The following is a 19,629-nucleotide window of genomic DNA, read 5'->3' on the forward strand; positions in this document are numbered from 1 at the left end:
CGCGTGACAACCCTGAGTGACTCACGCTTCTGCTCGTTAACGGCAACACTTACGATGTGTTGCTATCTCTTTCTCGCTTATTCATATTGTGGGTTGTTGCGGTAAGAGTGAGAGAGACGACGATAAGTTAAATTATATTATAGGGTGGGAAAATGTGACGTGAACGGAATAAAAATATGGCCAGGGTAGCAGACGGTGCGGTACTATGATGGAATCGAGAGATTAATGAAAACGTTATTATGTATTCGTATTACATGGTTTGAAACTGTTATTTTGTAACAGTTACTGTATGAATAAATAGTTACTAATATGAATAGTTCGTAGTAAGTATGATGGATATGCATTAATAACAAAATAGTAACGAAAATGCTTATATAATAATATCCCCTAAACTGGTGGCCATACACACTTACAACAGTAATGTCTAGGTTTACAATGTGGATTTTTAAAACCACACATCACGTATTTCGTAATGTACATTGTACAATATATTGCAATACTTAGTTGTACTCGTAATCTAATCACTGAAACCAACTACTACTACTTTTATATCTCCTAAAATTACAAATATTTCAAACTGAAACCAGCATTCAGAACGCATAAGTAAAAATACCGATTAAATAAAAATCGGTATCACTATATCGAGTAAAATATACCAGTTACTTTGCACCCCTATTTCCCATCCCTATTCCACCCCTAGAATGTAACAGGTAAAGGTAGTGGCAACAGTAATCTTTCACCAGTGTCGTACCGACAGCCCACTGGCACGGACGCGCGGTCTCAGAGGCAAAAATATAAAAAAATAATCTTGTCTTTAACGTTTTTTGAAAAAAATATATTGTGAGCGATCGCCGCTTATCCTGCTTTTGGTAGCCAACTTTTGGAGGTAAGTTTAGATTAATTAATTAATTTAATAGATCTAAATTAAGATATTAATAAGCCCGCCTTTTTTACGAAACAAAAAATACGAAAACAATTTTCTACAAATATTTTTTTACGTTTTACTTCGGTTACGTGATAAAAATCTTGCAGAAAATAAGGTTTTTCCTTTATTCGTAGGCGTGAAATAAACAAAAGAGAATATGGCAAAACACAGTGGGATATAACCGGGTGAAATGAGGGCAAAATCTTTTTGTAACAAAGGAACTAAAACTGTTGCGCGTATAGTCAACAAGTAGGGTAGGGCACGTATTTTTTGTCCAAATTACACACACATAGTGTGACACTGTGTCGAGGAAAGTACTTATTTCACTTTTTTATTTTCCTGTGTTTTAAGAGGATTAGATGCTTAAATGTATTTGAGGAAACAAAGTTCCCGTTCCGTGAGGTTTGTGTCGATGAATCATGCGGTATCCTGAATATGAATGCCGTTTTATATTTCGATAAGCAAGAATATCTTTTGCAGTTTTGAGCGGTTTAAATTGTCTGTGTTGTAGCGTGGTAAGAGCTTTTCGCCAGCATGATTATGGAAAAAATGTAACTTATTAGTTACAAAAGGGGCTTGGATAATAAAAACGCAAATTAGAGCTTTGAATGACTTTCTGCAATAGTATTATACAGAGCCGCGTTATGGCGGTCAAATAGAAAATGTAGCACATTTTCAAATAATCTGGAACAAACTAAATAATCTAGTACCATAACATAATGTTATGAAACTTTTTAAACCTGGCCATAATGTTTTGGGTTTCTCAAAATGATTTTTTTTTATGAGCGGTACTTCAACTCAAATTTAATAAACTACTTTTTTGCCTAAAAATTTTTTATACGACAACCTAGGATTACCTAGGGAGTACTAGATTCTTCGGCAATCAAGAAAGTAACATTTACGACCCTAAAGAGATCCAGCCTAGTTTTTAGACAATCTATCTGAAAGGCTATAAAAATGACGGGAAGTAGGCTAGTTGAAAACTCTTGATACGGTTATTGAGTTTCTGAAGGCACTTATTTATTTAAAACTACCCGTCCTTTGGGGAATCACGGGAGATATTTTCTTACTCAATCGATAATTTACACAAAATTTTAATAAATTATACATTAAAGCCCGTCTCATGAACTAAAGTAAAGTTGTTTTTAGAACTTTTTTTTGTTTAAATTTCGTGTACACGGACATCAGGTTAGTAATCATTATAGATTTTTGGAAAGTTGTAAAATAGAGAACAGAATATTTTTAACTAACCGACCCGCGTATTATTGCTCACGAATTTTCTTTGCATTTTCGTTTGTTTTTGTCTCTCTATAAAAAACCTTTTCCGTGTCTTAAAGACAATTTAACAAAAACGACTATCAGGATTGGTTGAGCGGTTCTTAAGTCTGCGCTTAGCAACATATTTGGCGGCTTATTTTTGTATATAAAATTATATTTTGAAATAAGAGAACTCTCTAGTTGCTTTTATAAAATTAATATAAATTTTTTAGGTACTTATTTCATAAGACTTAAGAAATAAAAATACTATTTTCTGAGACTAATCGTTGAAAGTATTCCCGGGCTCTCAATATAAAACGAATAACATTTTAATTAATTTGCTTTTACGAGTTTCCAAGCAATTTAAGTACTTTATAATTTTACACAAATAAAAATATTTTATTGCTCGTTGAATTGGTCCTCCTGACCACCATGAAATGATAATTCTGATGTTTAAATTCCAAATCAAAAAGGCGTAAGATTCTTTCAATATTGACTCCTGGTGAAATAAATTCTGAGCTAAGCAAGCGAAGTTTGTAAGCTTTTTTGGTAATACAACTAAAAGATAGCAGCAATTTAAAAACAGGAAAAATTGCATTCAATTGATTTCAGTTCATTGCGAACACAGAAACCGCCAGACAGATGCGGCGAAGAGACTGCTTTATTATATGAAGTGATGTAGCGAGCATAGCCAAACTCATAAAGAAAGAAAGCTACAATATAAAAAATATGTGCTTTTAAAACTCGCCCAACGATATACGGAACCAAAAGTAATCAGCATAAACCACCATAAGCAAGGAACCTCCCATAAAACTAAGCCAATTTTTCAGTGTCACCTTAACAAATTATTTAACACAACAAATATTGTGTGACCATTACATATTCATAACTGTAACACACCATGCTATGACCTGGGGTGAACTATGAATAATTTCATGGGGTAATACCCTTCTGTTATGGGTAAGGGGATTACCCGCCCGGATTTTATGGGTAAAAGTTGTTTTTTTTTATCCTTATTGAGAAAAGTGTGGATCAAAGTATGAAGTTGGATTTTTTAAGCTGTTTTGTGTGGGGGAAAATATTTTCAGGGGGTTTTCATTTTCGACATTGGCTCTATAGCCAATGTATGTACATATGTAGGTTTTCATTGTTAGATTATGGTGAGAATTAGGTAGTATAAAATAGTTATGGAATATGTGAACTTGCTAATTTTGATAAATAAATAATCTTTGTTGTGCAAAATGGACTAAAATAAATTTTAGCCCGAAAGGAATTTTTAAATGCTTTCCAAGTTGTAAAAAATATAAAATTTAATTATGGATATTAAACATAACATAAAATGATTCAGTCAACAATAAATTATAAAAGAAATATAGATTTATGGTTTGGTACCTTTTACGTTTTCGTTTATTTCTTGCTATCGTGTTAAGCAAGTTAAAAATAGTAATTCGATCATTACAAATCCAATTTTCCACTAATTACATACAGGTTCTGAATAATTCAGTAGTTTCAATCAGTTGCGTAGATGGTACATACAATTAATCAAACGCTTTGATCTGGTTCAACCAATCAGCAGACGTTTGACTTCGTGATGCAATCTCAACATACTGTATATAATGTTGTATACAAGATGTTTGTTTAATACTGATTAATGTGATGGTGTTTGTACACGTGTGGATAAGCATGATATAATTGATCATGTGTTTAAGGCTTTAATCTTATATTGCTACCATTATGTTGCATATACCGTGCTACCTTTACCTATTTAATGGCCTGTACATATAGGTAGTGTCTAAATCATAACTTAGAGAATTCATTGAAGTTTCTTTAAAGTAAATTCAGTATTTCTTTATCATTCATACATACACAATGTTAAGCCTTCTTCCCACATGTGTAGGCAGAGATTTAAAGTGATTCCTTTAGTAACGTGACTTTAACAACTTATAACTAACTAGATATTCTATAATTTTTATTAACATGTCCTATATTTGTCTAAAAGGTGTTTCTTATTACTGGGTTCTTATTATTTTTAGGCACCAAACATCATTATGTCAGCTTTCTGGAATAAGCTTCAAACACAAATCTCAAAACCGAAAACACAGAAATGAACATAATATCTTAGCTACTTTTCCAAGTAGAGGTCGTGGCGAGTAAGACTTGATACAAATAGATTATCGACCGGTCTAAATATGAGTGCGACTTAGCTAGTGTACTGTATACAGGTACTTTTGTGTAATTGAGGTTACTAATGGGAAAAGAAATTAGGTAGCGTATTTACTGTCTTGTTTTGGAATTCATTTTAAATACAAATCTTTATATACATATTTTCGACAGAAATCAGGATCGTTATACTCTTAACATTTTAGTTGTTATGCTGTGGAAACTACAGCTGTTTTTTTTTACTTTAGGTAAGATAATGAGTGTTATAACCTAGGAACCTGGATTGTGGAGATCCGATAGGCATTCGCTTCGTGCAAAATACTGGTATTCAGCTGCATCTGATGAGACTGGAAGCTGAAACATAGATGCAAGAAAGGCTAGGCTAACTGATTCTAACTCGTAGTATTTTTGTCCGCATATAATTATCGGCCTATTGAACAATTTTGTAAAAGATTAGTTTATTATAACAACAAACAAAAAACTTATTAAAATCACCAATTAATTTAATATATTCCTTTCTCTTAGATTTTTGTGATTCTAGTCTCAAATATTTTAGAAAAAGTTTAAAGGGCTAGGGATTGTTGGTGGCTAATAATACCACGCGTTACATTTAACACCTTAAACTTATTTCAGACACTTCACTAGCAATTTCCTTATAATTCCTAAGAGCATACATTTCTTTTCCATACACGTAATACCACGTAGATTCGTTTACGTGTTGTAGAGGTCGAATTAACTTCATTTGCGGTCTCAGGTGGCTTTCTTGTAGTAATACTATTTTTATATGTATCGGATCTTATTAGGCCACGTAATTTGAGTGCTAGATTATATTATTAGATAGGTTAGGTAATATTGTTCTACCTTTTCTGAATAGCTAGCCATTTTTTTATAATAATTGTCAATATTTGCTTCAAATAATTGGATTTTGTTAATGCTTTACTTCTTGATTTAAATATGGACAGTGCTTGGTTTTATACGGATAAATTTTAATCTGGATGTTTATTCTATAATAGCTTATACAATAATTAATGTATTATATGATGAAAATAAACTAGGATTATTTTTTTTTAACAATGTGAACTAACTTATACTCTATCACCCTTTTTATAGATATAACTCTGTATATAGAAGTTTATATACGTTTATCAGTGGTTTGATTACCGTATTGTGGCTCTGCATAGTTTGAACTCAAATGGCAATATATTATGTGCGTTGTTCAAAACATTATTTATTGTTGAACGCTAAAGTATACATTAATATTTATTAACATACAATAATATGATCATCTTTTAACACTTTTAACTGGATTAAAACTTATAAGTATTAAACATAAAGTACCTATAAATACATGTTAAACTTAATATTTCTATTTTTTTTACTAACATTTTCGCATAAAACAGACGTGCAGGTACAAAAAAATCCACTACAAAAAGGTAAAATCTACTCAAAAGCATTTTCCCTAACAGTGTTCCATGGTGAAATCCCATGGGTTTCCCTCAAGCCATCAGTAAGCCTCTATGCATACAAAGGTGTAGGCCCGCCGGCTTAATCCCTTAATCTCCTACGGTGCCTTTGGGATACCATAGAGGCCTGTCATGGTGTGGGCGTCTTGAAGTCAGCTTGGAATAAAAATATAGAAAGACAGGTATAATTGTTTTGTTCCCAATGCGATTGGGTTAACGAAAATGTATTGAACTTGTACTCGTAAAATGTGCATTTAAAATGGCTATGTAATTATTTTTGTAAATAATGCTATTAATTATTACAAACTGAAACATATTTTTAAACACTCATTTCACACCAACGAAAATACGAAACTGTGACGTCACTACCGTCTTTTATACTAAAATCTGTTTTTAACATATCATAAAGAATAGCTGTTTTGACTGTTGTCAAGTACCTAATTTTCGCTAAGATTATATTATTGAAATAAGTTCAGTACTTTTATAGTTGATAAAAAAAGTTAACATAAGGTATCTCTTTTTTAGTGTAAAGTTTAAATATTATTTTATACTACATTTTCTCTGTTAATAGAGCGATATGAGAAAAGTTGCAGACTAGTCAGGTATAATACTTTCAAAGGTAAAGTTATCGAAAATTACTTTAGTTAGAATAGTGTAGAAAAAGTTCAGGTACTAGTTAACTATTTAACCCGTTAAATAATGCTTGCTTGCATCTTTATTCTGGTTTTTGAAGGTTTACGTACCTACTATTTGTAAAAAATCCAAATCAATATTTTTTACCAAATATTTTTCATCTTTAGTTGCTATTCGACGGGAAAAAGAAAATGCTTGCATAAAATCACGCCTTCAGAGGTAGGCAGTGACTAAAGAACACCATTTATTCTTAAACTTCCGTGGTTTCCTCTTTAAATTATTTTATATCCATCTGGAGTGTCCAGAAGAGATTAATTCAAACTCTTAAAGTAACTCCCTTCAAAGTTATTACATGAGTAAAGATAACACCAGTCTCAAAATAGAGTCTTATACCATCATTAGAGTCTATACAGTTGACAAGACAACCGTCGCACGTCACAACTGTACATATTTTATGAACCAGTGGAATCGATAGCCTGACGACCTTTCCTTGCCGACGGTACAGACAACAGAAGTTGCACAATATTGATATATTGTCTAATAACTTCAGGTGTTACAAGAATAGATTATTTTAGATACCCTAAGTTTGACATAAACTTTTTTCTAGTATCTGTTCATATATCTACTAGCATGCGGCTCTGACTGCATTCAGTATCATTATCTACTAGAAGCAACCAGCAAAATTTTCTTTTTTTTCTTGCCCTTACCCACGTTACATGGAGTCGGCATAACATACTTTATCTCAAAAACATTTATTAGGAGTTTTATCTGAGGTGTCTACAACCCTTCTTGGGAACGTCAATAAAATCACTTTCGTAATAAAGGAGTCTGCTTTCGATCCTAGGTGTTCGACTATTATCTACGCAAAATTTCATCCAAATCGGTTCACCAGTTTAAGAGTAAAAAAGGAAAAAATATATTTGAGCATTAAAATGTTCCATTTTGGTTAAATTAATAACTACCCCTACGTGACTCACTCAGGGATTTTTTCTTATTAATATGAGTTGACCCCCATGGATCAACTGTTACTAGTCTATCAATATTTAATGTAGAATAGAATACGGGAATTAACGCAAACACGCATTTTACCTTAAAATGCTGCCTGCGACCACGGCGAGTGCAACCTGCGCCGGAACGTTAGGCATTTCAAGGAAAAATGCGTTTTCGCGTTAATTCCCGTATTCTATTATACATTAAACATGCAACGCGAGAGTTTAAAAGTTATGACTATCAATATTTTTTGCGTAACTCACTTCACATATTTTCAAAAATGTCTTTCTGCTGTCTGTACCTCAATCCTTCGGCATTCAGAGGGTTACGATTGAAGTCTCCGCGTGATGGATCCGTGCGGATCTGAGCGGATCTGAGCGGATCTGTGAGGACAAAACGGAATTGGATATGATCGTTGTTTATTCATGACATATTAAATGGATATAATATGTCCTTATTTATATCTAGGGTTAGGCAGAGATGTATCGTAACTGGGAAATAGATTTGGATTCTTCTTTTACAGAATACTGAATGAGGTCTGACTTTTGTGAGTAAAATTGATATTTGGAAAGATAGGCTTTGTTATTTTGATTTAGGTTTTTTACTGCTTTGTTATAAAAAATATTCCAGGCATACTAGCTTATACAGTAACATATCTCCGGAAGAAACATAGCGGCAAACAATAGAGTTATGTGGTTATTTTTTGTTGAAATTGCCACGAATGAAAATTTAAGCCTGCAATAAGTTTATTACTATTAAAAACAATCTACGTTCTTCCGTAAATAGTAATCTATCACTCTTCAAACTTTTACCAAAATTGATTCAGCCGTTTTGCCTTTACAAAGGACAAACAAACACCTCTCCACATTTGTAGTCATTTAAGACATTTTACCCCTTATCTCAGGTTTTAAAAGTCAAAGTAATTTACTGTTATCTTAAGAAAGTGTTGTGTGATTCCATTACCTCCCACGTTATGTCTTGGACAAACATTGTAGAGTATAAAGTATTACTCGATTTGCCGGAGGAGAGCACCCACGTAGAACTCTTAGAATTTCTCTTAGCTTTAAAGTTTCAGTGTAGGTATTAGACTGATATTTTATTGTTCCTTTGTGTTGCTTTGATAAGATCATGTAGTATATGAAGCTAATTTAAAACATTACATAAGTGTATTTTTGTAAACAAAATTAGGTTTAATATTAATGAAAAATGTAATGATTGTGTTTTCCCAATTATCATGTCTTCGGCCGATTTAATGATTTTGATATCAGATTGACCACTAACGACATAAAATACCGAAATATATAAAGAATAGCTAGCTTGAGCTACTTTCTCGATTAAGAAACCCAAGGTTTGAATTTCAAGTCAGAATTTTAATAAACTAATGTTATGTAGAAGACAACAAATGTTAAATATCTTTATTAATTACTCGATTGAATCCATATATTCCTAATGTAACTAACTTAAAAAGTCTTGTTTGTATCAAGATATTTAACACAAATAAACTCAATCATTACAATTCAAAACCGAAAACCGAAACACCATTGTATTTCAAAATCAAAAAAATCAAATCAAATACTTCAAACAATTTCCGGCATAAAGTAAAACTCTACATTAACCGCAAAACGGCACAAACCAAGACACTTGAACCGCAAACGGCAAAAACAACCCTCAAATGTTTATCGATTGTGTATTTTGACAATGGCCTGAAACCGCCCTTGGCCTACTGCCCGACTCAAACGGTTAAAAATCTAATTTATTAACTGAAGGCTCGCTTTTATGATTTACTTCTGTCTTTTTATGATAATACACTTTTCTATGCTTTAATATGTGTGCTATTATGTTTCTGTAAAAGTATGTTGCGAGATACGTATTGTTTTTTTACGTATAATGTAATTTTGCTGCTACAGAATAGGTATTTTTTAACGAAATAGATTTTGTAAATTTAAGTCGTTATTTTTCTTTTTTAACAGATACGATTTTTTTTATAAACTGTATGTGTTTTTATAAACTGTATAGTTTTTGAAAAATATATCCTATGTCTACGTTGTCTTGTTGAAATAACATAAATTATGCAGAAACGTAAATAACAAAGCTAAATCTTATCTTTATAAAAAACATTTTCACCTTTTAATAGTTACAGAAAATCGATCAAATCTAGTTCTAAAATATAAATATGACAATTTTGCAGTAGTAGTTATAGATTTTTAGACTATTATTGAACATATTTTTTGTTACAATCTTATGATATAACCATTTCTATAATTTACATTCACTTCCTAACGTAAGAATAATAACGTAAGAGTGCTTAACGTGTTTGCAAAAATGCTTTCCCTTTTTCCCAGCGTATTTCCAACCCTCCGTAGTAAATCGTGATAAAAACTAGCGCTAGCCAGTACTAGCCACTCTGGTCATTGTGACGCAATTTACAGAGGTTTACTCAACCAACTGCATCGTTAGGGTTACTTGTGAAACGCTTTTGTTTTTGAAAAGATTTTATTTTAGCCGTAGTCAACCTGGGTACCTGGTTTCATATGAAAAAATAATCGAAACTAGTTCATATTCCCACTGTCAATATTACCCAAATGATTCAAAGCTACCCAAATTCACCTTATTGGAAATAATATTTTTGGGAAGTTTGTAAGCTATCAAGTAGAGACGAGATAAGGGTAAGCAGAGGCCCTGTGCGAAAAAGGCGTGATGATATGTATGTATGAAATGTTTTTTATTAATTGCGACAGTTAAACAGGCTTGTTAATTAGTTACAAAGCTGTTTTTAAGTTGGTTGGTCAATATCACTTGTTCCAACGGTGAGAGAAAATATAGTGATGGAAAAGTTTTTGAGGGGATGCAAACTCCACATGGCCAGCGTGGTGGACTCATGGAGTAGCCGTATCCTTATTTCAGGATCCCTTACCCAGCCGTGGAACGGTAGTAGTGGTAATGAGTTGAATTTACTTATAATGGTATATTGGGAAGAAGAAGTGTAAATAGAAAGAAAATTAAGACGAAACTGAGGGAAAATAAAAGGTATTGGGGGTATGTTCTTTCAGTTTTAATCCTGAGTGGAATTAAAAGTTTTGCGAACAGATTTATAGATTAAAAGTTCTGAATAGGTGCCGCAAGAAATTCTTTGACTAGTTCTATTTTAAAGAAACTCTATTTTAAGTTTTCAAAGGCTATTTGTGTTGAAAACTACAGTGCTGCGGCTGTGGTTTTTATTTTTTGTATTTGTCAACTTGGTGCAAGTGTTTGAACAATTTTAATAAACTCCAGAAATTTAAGGATTCAATCGTTATACGACAGTCGATCATCCTTTTTCTTAGAGTTATTGGTAAATAAGCCTAGGTTTTTTTTAGAAAAAGGCTTTGTTATCAATCAAACCCAGATTTGAGGTCGATCAAACTACTTGACGCGTGTCTACCGTAGGGATTGAACAATCATTCAGAAACTGATTGATAGTCAACGTTATGTTGACTTGTGGTTGGAGTAGTTCTTTCTCGATTATTATCAGCTAGCTAGCTATAAAACCACTATCACTGATCAAAAGATACAGCCTGGTGACAGACGGATAGACAGACGTTCAGACAATCGAACAATCACACAGACAGACAGGCAGATGTAAAGACATAGAATAGAATAGAATAGAATAGAATAGGACTTTATTTGCAAAGAATGCAGGTACATACAAATAGGATGGAAAATAACATAATAAAGAACCATGTACATTCTGCCTTGTTGGCATGCAAATACAATAATATTTATACAAGATAGTTAAATAAGGCAATTATGTGATTAAAATGTATCATTTAGGAAATCCTGGACAGAATAATAACATTTATCAACAAGTAATTCCGTAAAACATTTTTTAAATTTCATCATTGGCAAGGTTTTTATATGATCAGGAATTTTATTAAAGATGACAGGAGCCATACAAATCACACTTTTTTTTAATAAGCTAGTTTTAAATGTGCCTGTGCACAGTAAGTTCTGATATTGTGATCTTAATGATGTACTTCGTTTTCTGGTTTCTGTTAATGTTGCAAATAAGTTACGGTTAGTTATAACAAATAATGCCAATTCGAGGATATAGAGGGATGGGAAAGTTAATAATTTGTGAGACTTAAACATAGGTACACAACTGTCAGTAACTTTGAGACCAAATATAGCTCTCAAACAGCGTTTTTGAGCTTTAAAAATGCTTTCTCGTTCACTACAATATCCCCAAAAAATTACACCAAACCTTAAGATAGAAATTACCAGACCATGGTAGGCCACTAATATTGTTGACAAATTAACTTTTTTGGATAGGTTGTATAGCATAAACGCGGCTGTGCTTAAACGCTTACAGATATCTTCTGCTTGTGGCTTCCATGTTAACTGGCTATCAATTATGATTCCTAAAAATGTTGTGCTATTCACTTTATCGATAGATTGGCCATTGTAGTTGATATCCATGTCACTTGTGGATATACGTTGGTGAAAATGCATAGTTTTAGTTTTTTGCAGATTTATAACTAAATTATTATTGTCAAGCCATTTTATTAATTTGCTGATTGAGTTATTGATATCATTTGCGTATGAGTCTATATTAGTACATGAAACTATTGAAGTACTGTCGTCTGCAAATAAAACCATTGGATTAGATATATGACGTGGCAGGTCATTAATATATAAGAGGAATAGTAAAGGTCCGAGGACACTTCCTTGCGGGACTCCATATTTTATTTCCTTAAATGACGATAGAGATTTTAGCTCCTTCCTAGATTTTAAACACAGGCTTGATATCTCTGTACATTGTCTACGGCCTTTGAGGTAAGATTTTATTAGATTTAGAGCATTGCCACGAATACCGTACGCATTAAGTTTGGTTAAAAGAATATCGTGGTCCACGCAGTCAAAAGCTTTCGACATATCGGCATATATTGCACATACCGGTATTTTGGAATCTACTTTAGGCATTATTTCATGAAGAAAATCAAAGATGGCCATGTTTATATTTTTGTTTTTCCTGAAGCCCTTTTGTTCGTCACATAGTATGTGGTATTTAGTTAGGAAGCTGTCAAAAGATTGATAGATGATTTTCTCTATTATCTTTGAGAATATAGGTTTTTAATTATATGTAATACATCTAGGGATATAACTGGGGCTATAAATATTGTATGTGGGTTTATATTTAAGTTAATGGTATCGCGTAACGTATGTTTAGATATGCAAGAGGTTTGTTCAATGAAAAAGTTATTGAAAGATTCAGCTATTAAATTAGGGTTTGATATTATTACATCTCCTTTTTTTATTTGAGAAATGGGTTCTCTTACAAATTTGTTATTATTAATAATTTGCCAGGCCGTTTTGGATTTGTTTTTTGAGTTATTTATTAAGTTGTTATTCTGAGATTTTTGTGTAAGTTTAATAATTTTTTTAAACCTCCTTGAGTATATCTTAAATTTATTTTTGTTTTCGCAAGTTGGTTTTTGTCTTTGTTGCCATAAAAGTTGCCGTTGTTTTTTGCTACATATTCGTATCCCTCGAGAGACCCATTTTAGTTTTTTCTCAGATTTTACAGTTACTAGTTTATATGGGAAACAGAGGTCATGTAACAGTAGGAAAATATCTAGAAAGTTATCATAGGCTTCGTTAGCATCCACTGTATTATATACATCAGAAAATGACAAACTTTCAAGGTGCGATCGAAATTTAATAAGGTTTTCTTGAGTTATATCTCGTTTTAATGTTCTCCATGTTTTTATTTGATTCGTTTTATTAACTTTTATCTTAATTAACTGAGCAGTGTGGTCAGATAATCCAAAGTCGGTGACTTCATGTTGGCACGTCTGCTTAAGATTATGGGCAAAATTGTCTAAACAAGTGTTACTGATAAATCTAGTTGGCTGATTAATTTCTAGTTTAAGGTTGAAGCTCCTGAGAAAGCATTCAAATTCTGAGGTGATTCTATTTCTGTTCAAAATATCTATATTAAAGTCTCCACATAAAATTACTTTTTGTAAGGGTTTTTTACAGATATTTTTTAAAACAAGGTCCAAATTTTCATAGAACTTACTTAGATTACATAATTTAGGAGGCCTATATACACATACAATTATAATTTTTTGACAGGGAAACTCTACAGCACAACATTCTATAATTCCTGATATCGAGTATTTCATTACATCAGGTCGTTCTTTATACTCATGTCCAACTCTCACTAAGATACAGGCACCACCACGTTTTTTATTATGTCTAGCAAAGCATGACGCCAGTTTATAATTAGGAATATATAATAACTTTTCTTGACCTGACATTATAAAATGCTCGGTTATACATATCACGTCAACTACCTTTTGCTGACTCAACAATTCTTGAATGTAAACATTTAAAAGGTCTGATTTATTTATGAGTCCGGCAATATTTTGGTGAAGAATATACATTGAATCAAAGAAAAAACTCACGACTAGGGGATGCAAGGACGTTATTATCATTCTCGTTAATAAAAGCATCACGTTCTATCGAACTCTCAGATATAGTTTGCCGTAATTTATTTAAAATATTGCGCATTCCGCGGTCGTTTATCTTTCTATTTATTCTTGAAAACATAGAAAAATCATACAATAAATCTAAGTTAGTGTCAAATGCAATTGCATAACCATAAGTTTGAAGATCAAGATGTAGTAAGTTATTAAAAGTCTCAATTCGCCAATTAAACATAGTTGAGAAATTACTTAATTTAAAGGTGGGTACACATAAAATTACGTTTGTATGCTGAATTTTTAACAAGGATTCTCTTAATTCTATAGTTATATTAACATAGTTTTCTGTTTGCTGAAAGTCTTTTTCACCAATCAAAATGACACAATAGTCGGACATTGTAAAATCTGCTATTTTCTTATCTAAATTATTGATAAGTTGTGCTATACCACAGTTTGGCAAGATATAGTGACATATTTGAGAGTTTTTGAATGTTTCTTCAGCTATTGATGTAATATTATTAACTTTATTAGCACTAACAATACATAATTTATTCTTCATTGGTTTGTTTACGGTTCCTATTATTTGGTTTTCATGGTTTCTGGGTATAATATCGGACGTCTTGCTGCAGTCTAGGTTTTCATTGGAGGGGACTGTATTACAATGCTTCTTCTTGTTTTTCTTTTGTGAGTTAATACGTGGAGTTGATAAGGTAGGTATATTCTTGCTTTTACCAGGAGTTCCCACTTCACTAGTTAAGGTTTTGGTAGCTTTTTTTAAAATATCATACTTAGAAGTTAGTTCAACGACGGTCTTCTTTAGTGAAGTATTTTCGAGATTTAGGTTCTGAATCTCTTCGTGTGCCGAATTTAGTTGTAAATGGAGCTGTTCTATTTGACTTTGAAGCTGTTGAACCTGCACATCATTTTCATCGGTAGATATATTTGGTAAGCTACAGGTACTGGTGTCCGTCAAAATGGCGGGTGGAAAGTCATGAAATCGAATGAAACGTGCTCTATTATTTTGTAGTGTTTTGGTAGTATTTAGTAGCTAAGCAAAAATATTTAGTAGTATTACCAATACGATATGAAACGAAAAACAAAATCCGCCGCCAAGCTGATGTCTGGTTGGCGGGTGGTAATTGAACGGCGTGAAATGCTTTACATTTTTATATGTCAGATTTTAGTAGTCTATTGGTAGGTAAATAAAATAACATTAATCTTATCTACGTGCTAATAGTTTACAAATTAAAGGCATCACACACACTACATCGAGTACGCCTACGCATATTATCACAGCAATGTTACTTACGAGTGTCATTGTTATTAGGCTGGAGGAGTTTTTATATTGTATGTTACTGTTGTTAAGCAATAATCATAATAAAAAATATGTTCCCTATCCATTTGCATAAAATTTTAAGACCTAATATTACTTAGCATAATGTACTTTAGCATAATTATATTTTCGCATGATAGAATTACGCATAACAGTTTACGCATAATTTTTAAGGCATAATTTCTCTAACCATAACAATGATTAAGCATAATATTCTAAAGCATAAGTTTATTAACGCATAACGCAGAATATCATTATGCGTTAATAAATTTATGCTTTAGGATATTATGCTTAAAAAAGTTGTGCTTTAGGATATTATGCTTAAAAATGTTATGGTTTAGAACTTTATGCGTTAATAAACTTATGCTTTAGAATATTATGCTTAATCATTATTATGGTTAGAGAAATTATGCCTTAAAAATTATGCGTAAACTGTTATGCGTAATTCTATCATGCGAAAATATAATTATGCTAAAGTACATTATGCTAAGTAATATTAGGTCTTAAAATTTTATGCAAATGGATAGGGAACATATTTTTTATTATGATTATTGCTTAACAACAGTAACATACAATATAAAAACTCCTCCAGCCTAATAACAATGACACTCGTAAGTAACATTGCTGTGATAATATGCGTAGGCGTACTCGATGTAGTGTGTGTGATGCCTTTAATTTGTAAACTATTAGCACGTAGATAAGATTAATGTTATTTTATTTACCTACCAATCGACTACTAAAATCTGACATATAAAAATGTAAAGCATTTCACGCCGTTCAATTACCACCCGCCAACCAGACATCAGCTTGGCGGCGGATTTTGTTTTTCGTTTCATATCGTATTGGTAATACTACTAAATATTTTTGCTTAGCTACTAAATACTACCAAAACACTACAAAATAATAGAGCACGTTTCATTCGATTTCATGACTTTCCACCCGCCATTTTGACGGACACCAGGTACTGCCATCTATCTTAGAGCTGTTAGGACTTGTTTCGACCGAATTGGTTTGGGTCAACGAACGACGTTTTGTGTTCGAATTTCTAAACGTAATGTTCTCGAAGAAATTCATTATTGAAATTATTAACTTTAATAATTCACAAAAAGACAACCCGTATGCGAGGATCGAACTCAGACCACGCAAGACTCCTCGAGTTAAGTCGGATGCCGGGGCGCTAGACCAGCGCGACAGTTGGATGATGTGGTGAAATTATTGATCAATAGACTCTTTAGAATAGAAAGTTCGTTAAAAACCCGTCAATTTTGAACATAATTTTATTTTTTGCTTTTACCCACAGTCTAAGTGTCACTTTTATAAAATTCACTTTTTAAGCTTTATTACGATTTATTTTATTGTTTTTATAACTCACAGTAATATTGGCCGAGTAACTAGCCGTATTATGCAGAAATATACAGTTATTATCACTCACAAAGCTAATATAGTCACAATGTTTTGATCACTCACTAAAGTTCTGTTTATTTAGTTTACGTTGAATAAATCAATTAGATAACACTTCCACGCACGAATTGTACTATTGTCTTCAGTTTTGTAAAAAGATTTCAGTAGATACAGGTAATTAACTAATTTTAAACAATTTTAATACGGGAGCAGTATGTTTACGTGACGGCAGGCGTCAATCCATTGACATTGATTCAGATTTCAGCTGAAAACTGAGATATATTACAAACCACAGTTTTAAAACGTTCACGTATAAAATTCCGAACAGCACTGCAGCGTTATATAGCATGGCTCTAGGCTATAACAGAAATGTCGAATGAAAACTTTTTGAAATAAAGCTCGTAGTACACATGTCACCATCGCATTAAATCTAGTGCAGTATATCACTAGAACCATCACGAATTTATGGTCACTCAAACCGTGAAAGGCAGACGCCTTGCCGCCCACATTTGCTTCGCAGTTTTCAGCATTCCATATTCGCATCGAGCCAACTTGCGTTTTGAAAACATAATATATAAACTTCTAAAACTACCAATATGAAATCGTAGTCTAATCTAGAAGTCGAGCTGCCCAACCACCTTCATTACAGGTATTCACAATGATCGTGGCAAAAAGCGATTTGGTGATATTCTATTCACTGCATTGCTGCATGCATTGAGACATTTAGATCCGTCGAGTTTACGACGCATATGACTGTGTGCTGCGACCTTCAATCACAGTCAGTAGAAATAACCTTGGTTTTTAAATTATTCAAGATCGTTTGTCTTTGACGAGCTGTCTAATGTTACCTAGAATCGTATTTTTTCATGTCTTACTCAAATAGGTAACTTGTACCAAGATTTAGTGTACTGGAGATAACAAGATGTTGATCAAAATGTCTTTTTACGCAACTTTTACTGTTCGTCTGTTGGACAGTAGATTCTTTTAGTTTATTCAAAAGATAGTATAACTTATTGATACTTATTAGTCATGGTATTGGTTTAGAAAAAAAAAGGTTGAATCATATTATAAGTATTTTTCACTGTCTGTTTATGAGCCTTTTTTTGGTAAATTCTGGTTTTATTAAACTATTGTAAGTAAGTTTTTCTGTAAAAAACTTTAACTAGTTGTTGCCTTGAGTTTCGTAACTTACCTTTTTAATGAAAACAGACCCATCTTCTATTATGTTTAGCTACATAGCTTTCTTATGCAAAAACAGGTCACTGATATAATTTTCTTTTACCCAAGCTTTGAACCCAGATCAGACTGACAAAGTCGCAAATATACGTATCAAAAATTAAACTACCCACTTAAATACAAATCGAATCCACATTGATGACGTCACAGTCTGCTGACGTCATAGTAGGTAGGTCATATAAAGTATTAAATTACTTGAAAGGTCGCTGTAGTTCTGAAAATAGACTTCACCTTCATTGTTTCTGCGATGTACTTTTTAATGGTCTGTTTTGATGACCTCTAAATGTCATTGTATCATATTACTGCGCATGTGGCTTTCTTAACAGGTAGGCAGGAAAATCAACTTCCTTATTTTCTAAGCCCTTTACAAGGTTATTTTCAAAACACCAAAAAACTTGCTGGCAGGTAGAAAGCTATCATTATAAGTAACATCTTTTGTTCTACAACTTTACATAATTTCTCCGATTTTATTTATACAGGCTGTATTTTAAAAAAACTTAAGTCACTTAAAATAAATTTTATTTTAAATTCGCATCAGCAAATATAGTCTCTGAGTACTGCTGCTGCAAAGGCAAATATCAATAAAAAAAGTCGATACAATGGTTCACTGAACACTCAGAGCCACGTAGAGAATGTCTTATAAAAATACACTAAACAACTTGCACCGACTTTGGTAAATAAAGGTCAGTATTTTTTTATCAAAACCACAAAAATAAAGGTAAACATACCAAAAACAATTACATTTCTAACTTTCATCCAAACCTTCAAACACATTAAATATGAACTATGACCAAAATTACTATTGGGAGCCGACGCAGAGGAAAACAAACCAAATTAAGATAAATATTCCATTGTATGTACCATTCCTTAGAGACCGACAAAAAGAAAATATCGTTTCCGTATATAATTAGTAGTGTAGTGGTTGACGTCGCAAGCCACCAATCAGCAACGAGCGTTGCATGTGTGCGTGAGTGGGAACGTACGAATTTAAAAAGTTTAGCACACAGGGTTTAAAAGTTTAGAGTTAGGGTTTACTAGTTATTTATTTGGAATTTAAATCCTGTTTTGACCACTGTTATGTGAGTAGCTCGTGGCATAGTTAAAGACAGCCGCGCGGCTGTTGTTAACTAAGTTTGTCTTCTTGTTTATATATATTCTTGTTCTAAGAAATTATATTAATCTTTGTGCATCTAATGTGTGGTACAAGCTCCAAAGATAAGGGTCTATTTTATTACAACAGTTAGGGTCAGTTATTTCAAACAGTTAAATCTGATAACAATCGTATCTTAACCAAAAGCAATAATTGTAAAGTTTAACAGTTGCTTTGGAAACAATATTATTTTAACACTAACAATGTAATATAGGGATAAACCTCCCTATATTACATTGTTAGTGATGTTCATATAAATAAGGGAATAATCCGAAATATGTCGGACATAACCTATCTATAGATCCATCTATGAATTGACCGCGCCAAGGTTTGCTTAACCCACAGATGGTTTATTAACCTCATATAATAAAACGCTAATGAAAAGATAAACTACCGCTAAATGTGCCTCAGAAATCGGGCATAAATGAGGCACTCCCATCCAAGAGTAGATGTATTCAGAACACGTATTCAATTAATTACAAGGGGCATAACGAGTTAATTCTGTTCGTTTGAAGTATTAATGATAGCAGACAAGACTTTCTACAGACGTGATTAAAGACGAACTGCGAATTGTTCTCCTTTATATTACTCCTAGAAGTAAATGCGTCAATAGTCCT

At 32.5% G+C, this 19,629-nt stretch overlaps 1 protein-coding gene across 1 annotated transcript in view; it reads left to right on the forward strand.

Annotated features, from left to right (window-relative positions):
* The first annotated feature begins 732 nt into the window (after nucleotides 1–732).
* The window catches only part of LOC142982270 (IDLSRF-like peptide), a 114,151-nt gene continuing 95,254 nt past the window's right edge, over nucleotides 733–19,629 (forward strand). Inside the window, exon 1 of the mRNA XM_076128694.1 lies at nucleotides 733–886. The gene's annotated coding sequence lies outside the window, so the exon portion shown is untranslated. The remainder of the gene's footprint in view (nucleotides 887–19,629) is intronic.

This window comes from Anticarsia gemmatalis, chromosome 21 (genome assembly GCF_050436995.1).
Source record: "Anticarsia gemmatalis isolate Benzon Research Colony breed Stoneville strain chromosome 21, ilAntGemm2 primary, whole genome shotgun sequence".
Taxonomy (NCBI): domain Eukaryota; kingdom Metazoa; phylum Arthropoda; class Insecta; order Lepidoptera; family Erebidae; genus Anticarsia; species Anticarsia gemmatalis.